General features: G+C 41.1%; 1 protein-coding gene across 1 annotated transcript in view; it reads right to left on the reverse strand.

Moving 5' to 3' along the window:
- WDR7 (WD repeat domain 7) overlaps nucleotides 1–14,775 on the reverse strand; it is a 248,113-nt gene that overhangs the window by 94,109 nt on the left and 139,229 nt on the right.

A 14,775-nucleotide genomic window follows, 5' to 3' on the forward strand; every position in this document is an offset into this window, starting at 1 on the left:
AGCTATTTGTTTCATTAGAACTGACAGGTAGTCCCTGACTTATGACATTTCCATTGCTAAGCAAGATACCGTATTTTTCGGAGTGTAGGACTTTTTCCCTCAAAAAAGAACTGAAAATCTGGGTGTGTCTTATATACTGAATACAGCATTTTTTGCCTCCCCCCGCCCCCTTCGCCAAAATAGCCATGTAGAGCCTGCAGAAGGCTTTCATAGAGCTCCTGGGAGCTGGAGAAGGCAGAAATGAGTGAAAAATGGGCCGTTCTTTGCTCAATTTTGCCCCCACGGCCCCAAGAGTACTTTATAAGCCTCCTAAAGGTTATACATGCATTTTTTCCAAAAAACGGGGCTGTTTTTTGCAAAAACTGGGCTGTTTTTTGCTTGTTTTGGGGGGGCCCTAACCCGCCAGGAGCACTCTGCAAGCCCCCTAAAGGCTATTCATGCCTTTTTTGGGGGGAGGGAAATGGGCCCGTTTTTGCGAAAAATGAGCCATTTTGGGGAGGTTTGCAGAGTGCAAAAACCTTTTCTTTAAAAAATTGCCTCTTCAAAACCTTATACTCTGGTGCTTCTTATATTCCAAAAAATACGGTAGTTGTTAAGTGAGTTTTGTTTCATTTTACAACCTTTCTTGCCAGTGAATCAGTGCAGTGGACAAGTTAATAACAGGGTTGTTAAGTGAATTTGGCTTCCCCACTGATTTTGCTTGTCGCAAAAGGGGATTCCATGATCTTGGGATACTGCAACTGTCATCAATAATAGCCAATTGCCAAGCGTCTGAATTTTGATCACATGACCATGGAGATGCTGCAACGGTCGTAAGTGTGAAAAATGGTCAGAAGTCCCTTTTTTTCAGTGCCACTGTAACTTTGAACGATCACTAAATAAACTGTTGTGAGTCATGAACTACCTATATATGTGGATGATACTACAACTTAAGCACAAATTACTTTCCAGTTACCCAAAGTAATTACCAAGGTATGTGTGGAGGTAAGGGGAGAGAAGACAAAGGGATTGCTTCAGGAATTAAACCAGCAGAGTATAACGTGTAGACAATGGGCAGTCTCTTGCTGCCTTAGAATCATACTCAAGATCTTGTGAGAATGAAGACTGCAGTGGATAGAGTTGTATCTAATGTTTTATGATGAATGTAATTTTTACAATGACTATGATAATGACCTATTACTATAGTTGTATGTACACTGAGAGCTTATGCACTGGAGACAAATTCCTTGTGTGTTTAATCTTGTGGTGCAACCAGAACAATCTTGAACTAAATACACTCAAAACTGTAGAAATGGTTGTGGGGTATAGAAGAAAACTTCCTATACTACCACCTCTTACAATACTAGACAACACAGTATCGACTGTAGACACCTTCAAGTTTCTATGTTCTATCATATCTCAAGACTTAAAATGGACACCTAACATCAAAGACGTCATCAAAAAAGCACAACAAAGAATGTTCTTTCTGCACCCTCAGAAAGCTCAAACTGCCCAAGGAGCTGCTGATTCAGTCTATAGAGGAATTATTAAGTCTGCCATCTGCACCTCTATACAATGGAACCTAGGGTCCCAAATGGCTCAGACCACGAACAATTTGGATGCCAACCCAAAAAAATCTGCTAAATGTTTCACTCCCGTCACAAACACATCCTCAGATGCTGAATAAACACAGCCGTGGCAATTTCTCTTTCCATGCCATTTTGTGTGTGTGCGCGCGGATGCGCAGTCAGTCTTGCTTTTGGTCATGATCGAATTGGGTGCTGACCAAAGTCCTGGAACGGATTACCGCAACCAAACAAGACAGATACACACTTCAACAGATAATTAGAACTGCAGAAAAAACAATTGCTACCAACCTGCCTTCCATTGAGAACCTGTACACTGCAGGAGTCAAAAAGAAGGCTGTGAAAATATCTACAGACCCCTCACATCCTCGACATGAATTGTTTCAACTTCTATCCTCAAAATGACATTATAGAGCATTGTATACTAGAACAACTAGATACAAAGGCAGATTTTCCCCAAATGCCATCACTCTGCTGAACAACTAATTCCCACAACACTGTCAAATTTTTATTAAGACTATATTACTAATTATTCTTCTCATCCTTCCTAGTACCTATCTCTTCCCACTTATGACTATAACCATGTATCTTTACAATTTATATTGTTTTATTTGTTTCCTAGTATGATTTAATTGCTTATTAATAACCTATGACTATCACTAAGTGTTGTATCTTACAATTCTTGAGGTTTTTCCTTATGTACTCTGAGAGCATATGCACCAAAGACAAATTCCTTATGTGTCCAATCACACTTGGCCAATAAAGAATTCCATTCCGTTCCATTCCATTCCATTCAATCCTATTCCTATCCTATTCTCACTTGGCCAGGAAAGAATTCTAATTCTAAAATAGCTCATGATCCCACAAAGGATTCTATAACCCCTTTGCTTTCCCTTTAAAAAAACAAACAAACTATGCTAAGCCTAATTTCCAACATTTGTGATTTCTCTACCAGAAATTGGAAGGAAAGGATGCTTCTGATTTTCAGAATTTATGGTCAGAGGGGTTAGGGCAGTGGTGGATTTCAGGATGTATGCCCCAGTACAGGCGTACTGGAGCCTGCCCGGAGCCCCAGGTACCGTTCTGGTATGGTACTCTGGAGGGCCCACCTGCCTGCCCGAGCTCCTTACAGGTCCTTTGAAGCCTTCGGCGCTTCCGCGCATGCTGTGTATAACGTCTGCACAATGCTCTGCTGAGCAGCTGGAGCGTTGCAGAGGCTTGCGGAAGCGTTGCTGGCAGCTACAATGTATGCGCACGCTGTGCGTTTCTATGTGGGCAAAGCTGGGCCCGTTCCAACCGTACTGATTGGAACGGGATCCGGAACCCACCACTGGGTTAGGGTTAAGGCGCATAAAAGAGGTTCAAAAGTTGCACGCGCCCCAGGTCCAAAATAGCCCACCCTTCTTGTAGCAGAATAACTGTGTCAGTTCTTTGCTTTGACAGAAGTGCCCTGGACGTGGCATATTCCGTTGGCTACAGAGATCCTGGTTTCAAAATTAACTTGAAAACTGTATTGAAGAGAAACTTATATTTCCATCCATTTGCCCAGAATCCATTTTCAGTATATTTTCATCAGCTTTAATGGAAAAAAAAACAAAAACAAACTCAAGCCCCCATTTCTTCCTGCTGCATTGTGATGTCAAATCTGAGGGAAGTCAGAAAACGGCCCTTGCTTCCCTGAAAGAATTGCCAACAGCAGCAGATTAAAAAAAACAAAAAAACTGTGAATTAACAGGGAAAAGCATCTGCTGTGGCTTTATCAAACTGTGGCAATCCCCACCCCTTTTCTGTTTCCCTTGAAAAGACAAGCATTCAAATGTTGGTTTATGAGGGTGGGGGATAAAAAAACCCTGGTTCCTAGTTTTTAGTTCTAGCACTGGCAGTGTGAGTGCATTATACACCGAGAAACGGATGGGAGGGTGATCTTTTAAGGAGGAAAGTGCTAAGAAAAATCAATAGTTACCTTCTACCAGAGAAGAATGAAGACGGGGATCTACGCTAAGTGTTGCATAACCATTTTAATCATCATCCATTTGTATATATGATCTCCACAGCAGAATGCAACCTATACTGCACGGGGGGGGGGGGGAGGTGGGAGAGAGGAAGGCTTTGCCTATATTAATTTTCTCTCTGGAAGAAAAGTCTGCTTCCCTCCCCCCTCCCTCGCGCGCGCCCCCCCACTCCCCCCACCCCAAGAAGCACGCTCCATAACAATAGTTCAAAGGAAAGCTCCATTCTGCAGTTGCAGTGATTGTTCTGTCAGCTGACCTCTGCAGAAGGGAATTGCTAACTGCTGCCAAGCTCCTTAGCTGACAAATGAATGATCACAGCTCCATCTATTTTCACTGTGGCTGCCTCCTAGCCCAGGTGCTCAGACACAGAGCCCCGGTGTGACATCTCAGATCAAGATGAATTGGCGCAAACTCCTGATCCAAGATTGTTTTATACCATTTAATTTAGTTTCTTCCCCTGCTCGGATGAGCACAGCTCTGGTTATGGATTTCTATTCTAATGTACTGAAGCAGGCACTGAAAGAAGCCAATGAAGCAGATGCTGGAACTGGAGACTGCAGGGATACTGATCAATAGAGGAGGCTTTGACCCCAGCCGCTCAGCCTCTGCAATGGTCACTGTGGAAAGAAAAGAAAAAGGGAGGGGAGGGAGCCCCACACTTGGGCTGCTTCCAGGAGGAAATTAAACAACGGGGGACTCTTGGCAAACTCCCACCTCCCACCCCCCTCCAAAAAACAGAAAGCAAAACTCTGGCTGATCTTCCTTTTGTTCGACTCAAGCCAGCTCCAGTTAACCCTTAGGAGACAATATTGTCCAGATATTCCACTGTGTCCAGATATCTCACGCCAAAATCAGCTTGCCTATCCTACTTGCTTCACTTAAGAAAGAAGGTATTATTACTATTACTATTATTATTTTTAAATCAACTATGGATCTTCTTTGAACGTACAAATGTTTCATTTATTTATTAGATTTGTATCGCCACCCGCCTTGCAAAATGGGACTCCCGAGTGCTGTTCGAACATATTGTTAACAATTAAAACCAGAAAACAGACGAACGTAAATACGGTTGATTTGTTTATGAAAATAATCACTTCGCTGTCAAAAGATTGCCGTTTGTTTTAACAACATATTTGCCTTTCAGATTAGCACTAATCAAAGCCCAACACACCAACCGCCCTTTTTGCAAAATACTTTTTAGTTTATTTATTTAAGATTTAGATCCTGTTCTTCCACCCTCGGGTTTTCAGTATGGTTTCCAAAATTAAAATTATATTAAAGCATTAAATTATTATCAAAATATGAACATGCTGATGATTTCGGAAACATTTTAAGTCAAATGTTAGTGAGCTACTCAAGTTTTGGGGAATGCCAGGGTATTTAGACTTTTCTAAAAATCCAAGAGGAGAAATTTCTTTCTCACAGAAATTGGATATATATTTTTTTTTAAAAAATCTGCTATTGATGGATAGATAAACTTGTACAGCCAGGGCCATCAAAACGCCTTCCCCAGCTGCCATGTGCTTGTTACTGGGTCAGAAATCCAGATTTAAAGCTATGTAGGATTATGTAGGAAGCAGCACCAGCACTTTAAAATGGGCTGGGTGTATCCTGAGTGCGGACAAAGTATATGAGTAGTAGGAATGTTGCACCTCTTCCACAAACTATACTGTTTTTATTTTTATTGCAGTAACGCAGGGGTCCCCAAACTTGGCAACTTTAAGACTTGTGGACTTCAACTTCTAGAATTCTCCAGCTGGCTGGAGAATTTTGGGAGTTGAAGCCCACAAGTCTTAAAGTTGCCAAGTTTGAAGACCTCTGCTGTCAAGTAAAAGAAAAAAAGGAGAGGGGAATAAAAACATACAGCACACAGAAAATGATTTCTTCCTCCAAATAACCAAAGTAGAGAGAAAGAGAGAAGAAAAAACCTAAGAAAACAGAATACAGATATAAATGACAAAAGATATGTAAAACTGGTTAAGTTCTTAAATGACAAATTACACCTTGCCCACATGGAATCATATTGATCAATCTCTCCATTAGAATGACAGACGGACAGTTCAAAGCGGGAGAGCGTTTCTGAAATCTAGGCTTTTAAGTCTAGAGTAATCATTTCTGTCCTAAAAGCCCATACACCACTGTGGCCATTCTAGTTTTTTTTTTTTTTTCCAAATGGTCTTCAAGGGCAAGATCCACACAGCATGCATTGCAGTAATCCAATCAAAAGGTTACCGGAGCATGTACTGCTGAGATCAGGCTATCTCTAGCTAAAAATGGTTTTACAAAACCGTCTTGGAACTGCTCAGTGTTGTAAACAGGAGATAGGGGTGTTGAGGGAAGGTTGTTCAGTTTAATCGTAGATGGTCTTTTTGACCCCTCTTTCAAACTAGTGGCCCTTCTGTCCAAAATGTGGACTTCTCTGTTCCAAAAAGATTCCACACCCATTTGCACTCCGATTCAGGTGACCATGAGGGCACATGATAAACACCCAAGTGGCCTCAATGACTTTCAAAGTGCTAACAGCCAGATTACTGTAAGGAATATAAGCCCTTCGATTCCCTTCCGTCATTCAGTCAGAACTAAAGACGCTTCTTGGATGAGAAGTGGAACATCTTCAAGGAAAAACAAAAAACGAAGAGACTCCTGTTATGTTCTGAAACCACCTTTGGGACAAGTTGACTCATCAATTGATGTTATGCATAAGTGCTGCCGGTCACTAGAGCCACAAATGTCACAGGCATCCAATTTTGTATCTGGTTTGTAAGGGGAATATCACCCCATACGGCATTGGTTTAATCTCAGTTCCAGATCTCACGAGAGTATCTTCTTGGGATTCAGTCTAAGCCCTCATCTACATTGCCACAACCTATAAGCACTAATCCAGTAGTTCGATTGCCTCTTCTGACTCGGTGAAAAAAAGGAAACAAACTTGACTCTTGCCTGTATTTGATAATGTATCAGGCCAAACTTCCAAATGATGTCTACCAAAAGCTTCAAAAAGATATTCAATAGCATCAGATACCAGAGTGAACCTTCTGGAACCTTAAAGGCTGCCACGATGGATGAGCAAAAGTTTCCCAGTATTGTAAAGGTAAAGGTTCCCCTCAGGCACAAGTGCTAGTCGCTCCCGACTCTAGGGGGCAGTGCTCATCTCCCGTTCAAAGCCGAAGAGCCAGCGCTGTTCAAAGACGTCTCCGTGGTCATGTGGTCGGCATGACTCAAAGCCGAAGGTGTACAGAACACTGTTACCTTCCCACCAAAGGTACTTCCTATTTTTTCTACTTGCATTTTTACGTGTTTTCGAACTGCTAGGTTGGCAGAAGCTACTTCATTACGTAGCACTCGGGATTCGAACCGGCAAACTGCCGACCTTTCTGATCAACATGCTCAACGTCTTAGCTACTGAGCCACCACGTCCCTGTCCCAGTAGTGCAGGTAGGTATAAAACCACTGTAACACAGTGTCCACCGTAAAGACAATCCAATAAGATGCCACAGTCCACAATATCAAAAATTGCTGAGAGATCAAGAAGGATCAATGGGTTAGCATTCTTCTTATGGTACATCTTCTCTGAATAGGTTGATATGATCTCCTTTCTCTGTGTTTTAGATGCGAACCACACCATTTTTTTTTTTAATTATAGGGAAAAAATGTGATATCTCCCAGATCTGTTTTAATTTTGGCATCAAGAGAGATACAGGTTTCAGCAACGTTGCCTATAAAAGGCATCATAAACTCACTGCATTGCTTCTCTGAGTTGGGGCCCAAACTGTCTGTCACATCGACCTCAGCCAGATTCCTAATTATTCTGAAAAATTCTGATGCATGGTTCATTTTGGATGCAATAGTGAAGGAAGAGTCACTTTCTTCTCAATAATTACAAAAAAATGGTTTCATTGGCATCTGAAACACAGAGAAAAGTCCAGGTTTGTCACAGAGTCCCCAGTATAGCTACTGAAATTCCCCAAAATCACAGTCTTGGGATTCTCCACTAGTTCATCTCAAACAGCTCAGAGAAGATGTTGGACAATAGAATGGATAGCACAACCTTATTCAAATAATCACATCCAGAATGCAATGTCTTGTTTTTTGGTATGGGAAACATAATGATTGCAACATTAACCCTTCATGGTCCTCCAAACTCCAGTTCATTAGTGGACACAGGTGACGCTTCAGTCCCAGCAGGAACTACAAAATCAAATACAATGGGACCATTGGAAATCCATTGTGGTAATAAATGTGGATGTAAGAGCTCAGGTGATGCAGTGGTTAGAATGCCGTATTGCAGGCTACTTCTGCTGATCACCGGCTGCCTGCAGTTTGCCAAATCAAAACTCACCAGGCTCAAGATTGACTTGGTCTTCCATCCTTCCGAGGTCAGTAAAATGAGGACCCAGATTGTTGGGGGCAATTTGCTGACTCTGAAAACTGCTTAGAGAGGGCTGTAAAGCACTATAAAGTGGTATATAAATATAAGTGCTTTTGCTATTATTCTGCCCATGGTTTTCTATCAGTTCTTGGCAGTACATGTCTTCAAAGCTAGTGGAGGTGTCATGGCAATGGTTCTGTCAGCAGCCACAGCTTCTAGTTCCTTTGGTTGGATACAACGGGGACATAGTATTTCCTTCACAATGTTTGTGTGGATAACCTTGAGGTCTCTTGCCAATCTCCAGTCCATTACATAACAGCTGGTGAGATGGACATATATTCTGATGACATATCCAACCCATCTCCGAGTGCTTGATAATCAGGATCTCAATGCTAGTGAATTCTGTGTGATCAAAAAAGGATGAAGTGGAGAATGCAGAGGTGAAATCTCCCCAGTTGTTTGATGTGTCATAGGTACGAAGTCCAGGACTCATCCAAATAGGAGAAAAGGGATAACCACAGTTCTGTAGGCTTTCAGATTGTGGAAATACAGACTTTGTGATTACCTAGTGGTTAAGGCACTAGGCTAGAAACCAGAAGCATGCAAATCCAACTGCTGCCTCAGCAAAGAAATCCAGTTTGCAGGATTATTGGGGGAAAAACAGAAGAAAGAAGAAGCATTAAATATGTTCACCGCCTTGAGTTGCTTATAAAAAAATAAAGAAGAGAGAGAGAAAGAGAGACAGATAAACAGAGAGAGAGAGAGAGGATGGACAAATGGAGATAGATAGATACAGTAGATAAATTGATAGATGATACAGTAGATGATAGATAGATAGATATAGATAGATAGATAGATAGATAGATAGATAGATAGATAGATAGATAGATAGATAGATAGACAGACAGACAGACAGACAGACAGACAGACAACGAAGCACATCCCTGAGCTAACCGGCAGTAACAGAAGCCAGACCCATCCCTGATAGGCAGGTAGGTAGCAGTGGTGGGTCCCGGGGTCACCAACATGTGTTGGATGTGTGAGGTGTGTGTGCACACATGTGCGGTAGGCACATGTGTTGTACTTGCCTGCGATGCTTCCGCAAGCCTTTGCGATGCTCCAGCTGCTCGGCGGAACATTGCACAGGCGCCATACATGTCATGCGTGTAAGTGCCAAAGGCTTAAAGGGCAGGTAAGGAGCTCGGGCGGGCGGGTGTGCCCTCTGGAGCACCGTACCGGAACGGTACCTGGTGCTCCAGGCAGGCTCTGATACACCCGTACCAGGGCGTACTGACTGCAACCCACCACTGGTAGGTAGGTAGGTAGGTAGGTAGGTAGGTAGGTAGGTAGGTAGGTAGAGAGAGAGAGAGAGAGAGAGAGAGAGAGAGAGAGAGAGACAGAGAGAGACAGAGAGAGACAGAGAGAGAGACAGATAGATAGACAGACTGTTTCCATAAGAATAAGATTTCCTGGATAATAAGATAATAACATCTTTTTGCATGCCTCCCCCATTCTATTAACTCTGAAATAATTTCTATATTCATCCATTCTTCTCAAAGACAGAAAGATTCAGTTCTGCATGAAGAAGTAACAGAATTAAGTCTAAATTTCAAAAATAACAATTAGTATCATGATTTTTATAAATAGAATTGCTTTTGTGGATAAGAGAGAGTTATGTGCAGGAGTGTTTTGAGTTATTGGCAGGAACGTTCTATTAATGGCAATCCTTACCAACAAATAAACCAACAGCCAAATGGAACATTTTAAAATGAAATAATGTCTATAAAAGTTGTCCTCACTATAAGTTTCATTTGTCTCATGAAAATTTGGTATTTCCTCACTGTGACGTGCCTCCGTTTAATCATGCTAAAGGGTGACACAGAGATCCATTTTCTTGACAAGACGGTTGATCACCCCATCACAGTGAGAAAATTAATAACCTCAAATAGCTGTATGTGAAAAATAGAGGCTATGCTAGGAAGTGGGAAGGTTCTTGCATTTAAGCTGCAGAGAAAGTACATTTTCTATGTGCAAAAGTAAATGGAAGTGACAGATTTCCTCATATATATATTTTTTGGGCTCCTTTTTTGAAAAACAAACCATAGGTTTTGGTTCCATGATTTTTAAAACATGCCTGCTACTAAAAGAAAAGAATAGTTTCTTAGAGGAATGGGCTATAGATGTGTATCCTTTTGTTTGACATTGACATTGAGTCTTTATTGATTAGCCCTTGGGCCATATCAAAGTGCAAAGTTCCAGAAACAAATTATTACCAAAATTTGATAAAAACAATTTAAAATGGAAGTTTGATGAAATACAATTTAAAATGGAATTGGAATAAAATACGATTTAAGATAGAATTGGAATAAAATACAGCTTAAAGTGAAATTGGAATAGAATACAATAATTTAAGATATAGATAAAATATGATAAAATTATATTTCGGTGTCACCCTTACAATCTACCCCAATCAGGCCCACATATGCAGATCTCAACCGAACCATTTTGTTTAAGCACTGTGCTGTGTTAAATGTTATTTTCAGGTTCTTGCTGCACATAAGGTAAGTTGTTTAGATATGGGGATCCCAATGGATCATTGGTTTAGTATACGGACCAAGGTACCTGTCTCTCACCCCCTTATACAAACAACAATCAAATAGGCTGTGAGCCAGGTCTTCTACCTCTGCCGCTTCGCAAATGCAGAGATGCTCATTGTAGGGTATAGAATGGAATCTCCCATGTCTGTCCATTGTGTCAAACTGTTTGGATCTCGCTTGTGTAAATATCTCCCTAAGACATTTTGGCAGTTGCAATTTCAAATAGCTGTCTTCTTGAAAAGTACGTATGTATTTTACGCAGCCATTTCAAGATGTATATCCTTTTGTTCACAAACCATTTTAAAATAAAATGGAAAATAAACAAGTCTGTAAACAGTTTAAGCTGTGTAAAAGGCTATAAAATATTGAATATTGCCTGTGAAAAGCAGGAGGGAGGCGTAATCAGAGGTAAGGATAAATTTAACAGTTTAAAGCATTTTCTAAATAACTTTAAATATGTTTAATTGGCTTTGCACAGTTGCGGTGTAAAATTAATTTTATCCTAGCTTATAATAAAGTGATTAAAAGGCATATTAAGTTCTACAGGCTTAACAGGAACAAAATCAATGCATCTGAACTGAGGCTAAAGGCTGTTTTATGGCAGATGAACTGCTCCAGATATTTCACACCAACTATTAAGGTATATAATAATGAGGTGTTATCATTTCATTAGATATTAAAAACACAAAGTTGTAAATGCCAGACCAGTTATTATAGAAATACGTTTTGTGAGTCTAAGTAGATAAGGTGTTTGGTTTCAGACCACAAAGCTTACTAATTTGGTAACTATTCAGCTTTAGTCCTGAAGAAACTGGCAATCTCATAGCAATAGCACTTAGACCTACATACCACTTCATAGTGCTTTACAGCCCTCTCTAAGCAATTTACAGAGTCAGCATATTGCCCCCAACAATCTGGGTCCTCATTTTACCGACCTTGAAAGGATGGAAGGCTGAGTCAACCTTGAGCCTGGTGAGATTCGAACTGCCAAATTGCAGCTAGCAATCAGCTGAATTAGCCTGCAGTTCTATACTCTAACCACTGTGCCACCTTGGCACCACCTCGGCTCATAACTGCTTCTGCTGTGTTAACACCTCTGGGGATGACTGGACACATCTGAGCCTTGTTATCTGGGAGGGGTTTGAGCCAGTCACTCTTGAGAAAGTGAACAGGAGCCTTAAAGTCAGCCACCTTCAGGAAGGTGGCACGTCCAAGCAGTGATTAATACCTCTTTCCAGGATGTTCCGCCTGCCTTGAAAGTGGCAGTGGTGCACCCCCTTCTTAAAGAGGCCATTCTTGAGCCCAAGAATACTAGACAACTTTCATCCAGTCTCCAATCTTCTCTTTTCAGGGAAGGCTGTTGAGTGAGTGGTCGGCACATATAGTAGCTGTAAAGGGCCCTGGATGAAGAAAATTATCGGGACCCTTTGCAGCCTGGGTATAATCCGAGACATAGCACTGGAATGGCATTGGGTGCACTTGTTGATTGGCTTTGAAGAGCTCAGGATGATGCAGTCATTCTGGCCACCCCAGACTTCTTAATGGCTTTTGAAATCACTCACCATGGTATGCTGGACCAGCTTCAAGGGTTGGGAATAGAAGGCAGTTCCCTTCATTCCTCCAGAGCATGTTCTAGTTGGTGTTGGTGGCAGGGGAGAGGTCAAGCCTTAGTCCTGTGATGGAGAACGTATGGCATGCACACTTCTCCAGGCTACTTCTGCTGACTGCCGGATGCCAGCAGTTCAAGTCTCACTGGCTCAAGGTTGACTTAGCCTTCCATCTTCCCGAGGTCAGTAAAATGAGGATCCCAGATGGTTGAGGGCAATAGGCTGACTCTGTAAACCGTTTAGAGAGGGCTGTAAAGCACTGTGAAGCAGTATATAAGTCTAAGTATCATTGCTATTGGGAGGCCTTGCTCATGGTGACTTATGCCTTGGTACTTCTTATTTTGATTACTGCAATGAACTCTACATGGGGCTGCCCTTGAAGACTACCCAGAAGCTAGAACTGGTCCAGGATTGTGGTAGTTATGTAATTATGGGTACCACTAAGTTTACCTATATAACATCTCTGCTGTGTGAGTTTCGTTGGCTTTCAGTTTCCCTCCAGGTGCATTAAAGTGCTGGTTATTCTCTTTAAAGTCCTATATGGCATAGAGCCAGGTCACCTGCAGGTCCATCTGTCCCCTAAGGACAGCTACAAAAGAATGGCAAGTGTTATGGTTTCATTCTTCTCCTCCTCCTCACCAAACACGAAACAAAGGCAAATGAAAAACACATGCAAAAATGAAAGCAGTAATGTGGAAAATGATAAGCTTTCTATCCCTATTCCGTGCATGCATTTTAATATGTTATAATGCCAAGATAGGATTGTAATAGTAAACAAATATAAACTGAATTCAGTTCACATTTGACAGACATTTTATTGCAGTCATAACCTTACCTTGGATCTGTAAGCCTATAAAAAAATTGCTTCCCCATCATTCATTGAGCATATCAATGAAAGGGAAAAATGAAATAGACTGCAAAAATGAGGTAAGTTAGCCAGACTTAGAAAGATTTCATCAATAGACGTAGAAAGAAACACGGACATCATAAAAGAAGCAGCACCATCTCCCAGGGTATTTTATAATATTTTAAAATATTGTCTGCAATTTATTTCTATATGATCTATGCATATCATCTGTATTTGTATCTATCCTGCACTTTCTAAGGACACTTTGGTAACAGAACAGAAGATTATTCATTACCTGAAGATTATTCATTATCTTGAAAGCTATAAAGGCTAAATATTAAAGGTATTGGTGATATTGCTAGATAAGATATCTAAATGTAACTGCAGAAAAGTGCTGCAGAAAAGATTGGCCAGAAGATTTCAACTCAGAAACCATGAATGGAAGACAGTGTATAGATAAATCTCAATAATTTACAATGTCTATGGAATCATCCGGGTCATGGTTATCCCAAAGGTGCTTTCCCAAAAAGGCAAATAGACTTTCTTGGTTTTTGCTTGAAGATGTTTTGCTTCTCATCCAAGAAGCTTCTTCAGTTCTGACTGAATGATGGAAGGAATAGAAGGATTTACATTCCTTGAAGTCATCTGGTTGTTAGCACTCCTTCCGAAAGAGTCCACTTGAAGAGCCTCAAGGACTCTCAGAATAGTGTGCTGACAGCCAGATGACTGCAAGGAATATAAATCCTTCCACTCTCTATCATTCAGTCAGAACTGAAGAAGCTTTGAAATGTCTTCAAGCAAAAAACTAAAGAAAGTCTTTTTGAAAAAGCACCTTTGGGACTCAATCATTTAGGTTATCATTCTTACGATAATGAATTGATAAAGGAATCAAATAGAAGACTGCTGCACAAGGTTAGCTTTATCAAAATGTAAATTGCTTGTATCATGATTATGATTACACCAGTGGTGGGTTTCAAAATTTTTTAGAACCTCTTCTGTGGGTGTGGTCTGCTTTGTGGGAGTGGCTTACCAGCCATGTGACCGGGTGGGAGTGGTTTACCAGCCATGTGACTGGGTGGGCATGGCCAACTTGTAAAATGTGGTGAAACTCACTTAACAACACTCTTGCTTAGCAACCAAAATGTTGGCTCAGAAACTCTTGCATTTGAAGCACGCAAGTCTTAAAGCTGTCAAGTTACAAGACCCTTGGACCCTAACCCCTTAGAAAAAAAAACCAGGGGTGTTCAAACTTGACAAATTTAAGACTTGTGGACTTCAACTTCCAGAATTCCTCCTCCAGTCATGTTGGCTCAGGAACTCTGGCATTGAAGTGTGCAAGTCTTAAAGCTGTCAAGTTACATGACCCTTGCACCCCTAACCCTTTAGAAAAAAAACCTCAGGGGAGTTCAAACTTGACAGCTTTAAGACTTGTGTACTTCAACTCCCAGAATTCCTCCTCTCGCTCTTCATCTTGATGATGTGCGGATGGGCAGGGGGAGGAAGCTGGAACCAGTTCTAAACGGCACTGTAGATTTGTGGAACCTCTTCTATAGAAGAGGTTAGAACTGGCAGGAACCTACCCCTGGATTACATGCACTTCATATATATATTCTTACAATCAGGAAATAAATATTTCTAAATGAAATAATTAAAGGAGATATTTTTCAAGTCTGTTTGATCTGTCTTCTTCCTATTTCTCATAAAAGTGTAAGGTTTTGAACTTTCGGGGGAGGGGGGGAAGGACATTCCATTTCCATTTTTAACACTGATGAACTGGG

The sequence above is a fragment of the Thamnophis elegans genome, chromosome 3, assembly GCF_009769535.1.
Source record: "Thamnophis elegans isolate rThaEle1 chromosome 3, rThaEle1.pri, whole genome shotgun sequence".
NCBI classification, from domain to species: Eukaryota; Metazoa; Chordata; class Lepidosauria; order Squamata; family Colubridae; genus Thamnophis; species Thamnophis elegans.